This window comes from Gymnoscopelus microlampas, assembly GCF_963454915.1.
Source record: "Gymnoscopelus microlampas genome assembly, chromosome: 17".
Taxonomy (NCBI): Eukaryota; Metazoa; Chordata; class Actinopteri; order Myctophiformes; family Myctophidae; genus Gymnoscopelus; species Gymnoscopelus microlampas.
In genome coordinates, this window is record NC_139954.1 from 8,844,160 (window position 1) to 8,851,659 (window position 7,500).

The 7,500-nt window shown below is 43.2% G+C and overlaps 1 protein-coding gene across 1 annotated transcript in view; it reads right to left on the bottom strand.

The window, feature by feature from the left end:
* Nucleotides 1-7,500, bottom strand: part of cerkl (CERK like autophagy regulator) — a gene marked incomplete at both ends in the record, with an annotated part of 45,043 nt that overhangs the window by 10,054 nt on the left and 27,489 nt on the right. The window lies entirely within an intron of this gene.

The following is a 7,500-nucleotide window of genomic DNA, read 5'->3' on the forward strand; positions in this document are numbered from 1 at the left end:
GTGGATACGTGTCTGTCTGTCTGTCTGTCTGTCTGTCTGTCTGTGTACAACTGATGTGCACGCGAACTCACACATGCATGCACACACACTTGCACGCACACATGCACACCCGTATGCACACAAGCACGCATGCACGCTTCCAATATTGAGGAGCGTGTCTTGGAAGTGAGCTGTTCTGTGCAACAATTACGTTAACTAGACGCGTCGCAATTCCGGGGAAATTGCAGAGTGTGGTTGCGCCGACGCCGGTCGCGGGTCGCGGCCGCCGGGACTCGAGGAATACGCCGGGAGGAATAACGTCGGAGGCTGCGCCAATTACATTGTGTCGTCACTCCTGAGATCGCTTGCGTTTCATTTTGAGAGGATCGATCCCCCCAAATAAGGTTTTTGCATCAAACGGTTAAATTTTGAGCATTCCAGGCGCCCCCTATGGATCAAAGTAGAAATGCTTTTGGGGATTGGTTTAGTATACCACCCTCGACATGTGATTCAAATTTGGGATTGACCGGACGTTTCGTTCGTGATTTATGGCATTTTTGGTCAAACGGGCCCCTCCCGCTAACTTTGGAAGCCATTTACGGACGGACGGTACGGACTATCAAAATTCCGCTTGGATAGGTTTATCGCATGGGTCCATAGATCACGTGTACCGATTTGTGTGAGATTTGGAAAAAAAATTGAAGGAAAAGGAGCAAAAAGTGTGTTTTGAAGAAAATTCTAAATGGCGGAAAATCTATCCTGACGTAAATGGGCGTGGCCTATATGGGAAGATGCGTCGTGAGCCAAGGAATCCAGGGAAAAAGAAATTTTGATTTTACGACCTACGGTTCAAGAGTTACAGGCCAAAAGGTAAAGTGGGCTGTTATAGCGCCACCATGTGGCCGACTGGTGTGATTCTTTTCATAATAATTTTGCAAAAAACTATTAACCTCCCCTCCAAATCTTGTAACTGTAGCCCTTACGGTTTCCGAGAAAAAAATACTTGAATGGGAGTTTTTGCAATTCCCATTAAAGTGGATGGGGAAATTTAATGCAGAAATAAATCAATATCAAAAAATCTATCCTGACGCAAATGGGCGTGGCCTATATGGGGAGATGCGTAGTGACCCAAGGAATCCAGGTGAAAAGAAATTTTGATTTTAGGACCTACGGTTCAAGAGTTACGGGCCAAAACGTAAAGGGGGCTGTTATAGCGCCACCATGAGGCCGAATGGTGTGATATTTTTTTCAACAATTTCGGACAATATTATGAATTATCCCTCCAAATCTGATAACTCTAGCTCTTACGGTTTCTGAGAAAAAAATACTTCAACTTGAGTTTGGTCACTTTTCCATGAAAGTGGATGGGGACATTTAATGGCACTAATAAATTAATATCAATTAAACTATTCAACCAATCTCTTAGCCCTATACACGCGCACGATTCCCGATTTAGACGGTCATTTTGACATATGGCACGAGTGTGTGCTGGCAAAACTGTGGGAGGAGTTAAGGTCTGAAGTTTAACATTGATCAGGAACAATGTTAACACTAGACGCGTCGCAATTCCGGGGAAATTGCAGAGTGTGGTTGCGCCGACGCGGTCGGGACTCCAGTAATACGCCGGGAGGAATACCGTCGGAGACTGCGCCAATTACATCGTCACGTCACTCCTGAGATCGCCTGCGTTTCATTTTGAGAGGATTGATCCCCCAAAAATCATGTTTTTGCATCAAACGGTTACATTTCGACCATTCGTGGCGCCCCCTATGGATCAAAGTAGAAATGCTTTTGGGGATTGGTTTAGTATACCACCCTCGACATGTGATTAAAATTTGGGATTGACCGGACGTTTTGTTCGTGATTTATGGCATTTTTGGTCAAACGGGCCCCTCCCGCTAACTTTGGAAGCCATTTACGGACGGACGGTACGGACTATCAAAATTCCGCTTGGATAGGTTTATCGCATGGGTCCATAGATCACGTGTACCGATTTGTGTGAGATTTGGAAAAAAATTGAAGGAAAAGGAGCAAAAAGTGTGTTTTGAAGAAAATTCAAAATGGCGGAAAATCTATCCTGACGCAAATGGGCGTGGCCTATATGGGGAGATGCGTCGTGACCCAAGGAATCCAGGTGAAAGGAAATTTTGATTGTAGGACCTACGGTTCAAGAGTTACAGGCCAAAACGTCAAGGGGGCTGTTATAGCGCCACCATGAGGCCGAATGCTGTGATATTTTTTAAAATAATTTCAAAGAAAATTATGAACCTCCCCTCCAAATGTGGTAACTCTAGCTCTTACGGTTTCTGAGAAAAAAATACTTGAATTTGATTTTTTTCACTTTTCCATTAAAGCGGATGGGGGAAATTTAATGCACTAATAAATTAATATCAATTAAACTATTTAACCAATCTCTTAGCCCTATACACGCGCACGATTACCGATTTTGATTTTACGACCTACGGTTCAAGAGTTATAGGCCAAAAGGTAAAGTGGGCTGTTATAGCGCCACCATGTGGCCGACTGGTGTGATTATTTTCATAATAATTTCGCAAAAAACTATTAACCTCCCCTCCAAATCTTGTAACTGTAGCCCTTACGGTTTCTGAGAAAAAAATACTTGAATGGGAGTTTTTGCAATTCCCATTAAAGTGGATGGGGAAATTTAATGCACTAATAAATCAATATCAAAAAATCTATCCTGACGCAAATGGTCGTGACCTATATGGGGAGATGCGTCGTGACCCAAGGAATCCAGGTGAAAAGAAATTTTGATTTTAGGACCTACGGTTCAAGAGTTATAGGCCAAAAGGTAAAGTGGGCTGTTATAGCGCCACCATGAGGCCGAATGGTTTAATTATTTCTTCAATAATTTCGGATAATATTATGAACCTTCCCTCCGAATTTGGTAGCTCTAGCTCTTACGGTTTCTGAGGAAAAAATACTTGAATGTGAATTTTTTCACTTTTACATTAAAGTGGATGGGGAAATTTAATGCACTAATAAATCAATATCAATTAAACTATTTAACCAATCTCTTAGCCCTATACACGCGCACGATTCCCGATTTAGACGGTCATTTTGATATATGGCACAACATTAGGGGATAAAAACTGTGGGAGGAGATGCGGTTTGAAAAAAAGTTAATCTATAAAGATGGAAATAAATAAAGTGTATAGAGTACTATAGTCTGGTTGCCCTGTTGGGCAACCACACTAACTAGACGCGTCGCAATTTGCAATTGCAAAGTGTGGTTGCGCCGACGCCGGTCGGGACTCGAGCAATACGCCGGGAGGAATACCGTCGGAGACTGCGCCAATCACATTGTCACGTCACTCCTGAGATCGCTTGCGTTTCTTTTTGAAGGGACTGCCCCCCCCAAAAATCATGTTTTTGCATCAAACGGTGACATTTTGCGCATTTGTGGCGCCCCCTAAGGGTCAAAGTGGAAATGCTTTTGGGGACTCGTTGAGTAAACCACCCTCGACATGTGATTGAAATCTGGGATCGATTGGACGTTTTGTTTGTGATTTTTGACATTTTAGGTGAAACGGGTTCCTCCCGCTAACTTTGGAAACAATTTACGGACGAACGGTAAGGACTATCATAATGTCGTTTGGACAGGTTTATCGCAGGGGTCCATAGATCACGTGTACCGATTTGTGTGAGATATGGAAAAAAATTGAAGGAAAAGGAGCAAAAAGTGTGTTTTGAAGAAAATTCAAAATGGCGGGAAATCTATCCTGACGCAAATGGGCGTGCCCTATATGGGGAGATGCTTCGTGACCCAAGGAATCCAGGGGAAAAGAAATTTTGATTTTACGACCTACGGTTCAAGAGTTATAGGCCAAAAGGTAAAGTGGGCTGTTATAGCGCCACCTTGTGGTTGACTGGTGTGATTATTTTCTCAATAATTTTGCAAAAAACTATTAACCTTCCCTCAAAGTGTTGTAACTGTAGCCCTTACGATTTCGAAGAAATAAATACTTGAATGTGAGTCTTTGCATTTTCCCATTATAAGTCAATGGGGATTAATGCATTCACTAAAAATCAATTACACTATACAACCTATATCTTAGCAATATACAAGCGCACGATTCCCGGTGAAGCCGGTCATTTTGAGATATGGCACGAGTGTGTGCTGGGAAAAATGTGGGAGGAGTTAAGGTTTGAAGTTTAACATTGATCAGGAACAATGTTAACACTAGACGCGTCGCAATTCCGGGGAAATTGCAGAGTGTGGTTGCGCCGACGCCGGTCGCGGGTCGCGGCCGCCGGGACTCGAGGAATACGCCGGGAGGAATAACGTCGGAGGCTGCGCCAATTACATTGTGTCGTCACTCCTGAGATCGCTTGCGTTTCATTTTGAGAGGATTGTTCCCCCCAAAAATCATGTTTTTGCATCGAACGGTTACATTTTGCGCATTTGTGGCGCCCCCTATGGGTCAAAGTGGAAATGCTTTTGGGGATTTGTTGAGTAAACCACCCTCGACATGTGATTCAAATCTGGGATCGATTGGACGTTTCGTTCGTGATTTTTGGCATTCTTTGTAAAACGGGCCCCTCCCGCTAACTTTGGAAGCCAATTACGGACGAGCGGTAAGGACTATCAAAATGCCATTTGGATATCTTTATCGCATGGGTCCATAGATCATGTGTACCGATTTGTGTGAGATTTGGAACAAAATTGTAGGAAAAGGAGCAAAAAGTGTGTTTTGAAGAAAATTCAAAATGGCGGAAAATCTATCCTGACGCAAATGGGCGTGGCCTATATGGGGAGATGCGTCGGGACCCAAGGAATCCAGGTGAAAAGAAATTTTGATTTTACGAGCTACGGTTCAAGAGTTATAGGCCAAAAGGTAAAGTGGGCTGTTATAGCGCCACCATGTGGCCGATTGGTGTAATTATTTTTCTAATAATTTTGGATTAAATTATGAACCTCCCTTCCAAATGTGGTAACTGTAGCTCTTACGGTTTCTGAGAAAAAAATACTTGAATGGGAGTTTTTGCAATTCCCATTAAAGTGGATGGGGAAATTTAATGCACTAATAAATCAATATCAAAAAATCTATCCTGACGCAAATGGACGTGACCTATATGGGGAGATGCGTCGTGACCCAAGGAATCCAGGTGAAAAGAAATTTTGATTTTAGGACCTACGGTTCAAGAGTTATAGGCCAAAAGGTAAAGTGGGCTGTTATAGCGCCACCATGAGGCCGAATGGTTTAATTATTTTTTCAATAATTTCGGATAATATTATGAACCTTCCCTCCGAATTTGGTAGCTCTAGCTCTTACGGTTTCTGAGAAAAAAATACTTGAATGTGAATTTTTTCACTTTTACATTAAAGTGGATGGGGAAATTTAATGCACTAATAAATCAATATCAATTAAAATATTTAACCAATCTCTTAGCCCTATACACGCGCACGATTCCCGATTTAGACGGTCATTTTGATATATGGCACAACATTAGGGGATCAGAACTGTGGGAGGAGATGCGGTTTGAAAAAAAGTTTATCTATAAATAAATAAAGATGGAAAGTGTATAGAGTACTATAGTCTGGTTGCCCTGTTGGGCAACCACACTAACTAGACGCGTCGCAATTCCGGGGAAATTGCAGAGTGTGGTTGCGCCGACGCCGGTCGCGGGTCGCGGCCGCCGGGACTCGAGGAATACGCCGGGAGGAATAACGTCGGAGGCTGCGCCAATTACATTGTGTCGTCACTCCTGAGATCGCTTGCGTTTCATTTTGAGAGGATTGTTCCCCCCAAAAATCATGTTTTTGCATCGAACGGTTACATTTTGCGCATTTGTGGCGCCCCCTATGGGTCAAAGTGGAAATGCTTTTGGGGATTTGTTGAGTAAACCACCCTCGACATGTGATTCAAATCTGGGATCGATTGGACGTTTCGTTCGTGATTTTTGGCATTCTTTGTAAAACGGGCCCCTCCCGCTAACTTTGGAAGCCAATTACGGACGAGCGGTAAGGACTATCAAAATGCCATTTGGATATCTTTATTGCATGGGTCCATAGATCATGTGTACCGATTTGTGTGAGATTTGGAACAAAATTGTAGGAAAAGGAGCAAAAAGTGTGTTTTGAAGAAAATTCAAAATGGCGGAAAATCTATCCTGACGCAAATGGGCGTGGCCTATGTGGGGAGATGCGTCGTGACCCAAGGAATCCAGGTGAAAAGAAATTTTGATTGTAGGACCTACGGTTCAAGAGTTACAGGCCAAAACGTCAAGGGGGCTGTTATAGCGCCACCATGAGGCCGAATGGTGTGATATTTTTTTTAATAATTTCGGAGAAAATTATGAACCTCCCCTCCAAATGTGGTAACTCTAGCTCTTACGGTTTCTGAGAAAAAAATACTTGAATGTGATTTTTTTCACTTTTCCATTAAAGCGGATGGGGGAAATTTAATGCACTAATAAATTAATATCAATTAAACTATTTAACCAATCTCTTAGCCCTATACACGCGCACGATTCCCGATTTAGACGGTCATTTTGACATATGGCACGAGTGTGTGCTGGCAAAACTGTGGGAGGAGTTAAGGTCTGAAGTTTAACATTGATCAGGAACAATGTTAACACTAGACGCGTCGCAATTCCGGGGAAATTGCAGAGTGTGGTTGCGCCGACGCCGGTCGCGGGTCGCGGCCGCCGGGACTCGAGGAATACGCCGGGAGGAATAACGTCGGAGGCTGCGCCAATTACATTGTGTCGTCACTCCTGAGATCGCTTGCGTTTCATTTTGAGAGGATCGATCCCCCCCGAAATAAGGTTTTTGCATCAAACGGTTACATTTTGAGCATTCGTGGCGCCCCCTATGGATCAAAGTAGAAATGCTTTTGGGGATTGGTTTAGTATACCACCCTCGACATGTGATTCAAATTTGGGATTGACCGGACGTTTCGTTCGTGATTTATGGCATTTTTGGTCAAACGGGCCCCTCCCGCTAACTTTGGAAGCCATTTACGGACGAACGGTAAGGACAATCAAAATGCCGTTTGGATATCTTTACCGCATGGGTCCATAGATCATGTGTACCGATTTGTGTGAGATTAGGACAAAATTTGAAGGAAAAGGAGCAAAAAGTGTGTTTTGAAGGAAATTCAAAATGGCGGAAAATCTATCCTGACGCAAATGGGCGTGGCCTATATGGGGAGATGCGTCGGGACCCAAGGAATCCAGGTGAAAAGAAATTTTGATTTTACGAGCTACGGTTCAAGAGTTATAGGCCAAAAGGTAAAGTGGGCTGTTATAGCGCCACCATGTGGCCGACTGGTGTGATTATTTTCATAATAATTTCGCAAAAAACTATTAACCTCCCCTCCAAATCTTGTAACTGTAGCCCTTACGGTTTCCGAGAAAAAAATACTTGAATGGGAGTTTTTGCAATTCCCATTAAAGTGGATGGGGAAATTTAATGCACAAATAAATCAATATCAAAAAATCTATCCTGACGCAAATGGGCGTGGCCTATATGGGGAGATGCGTAGTGACCCAAGG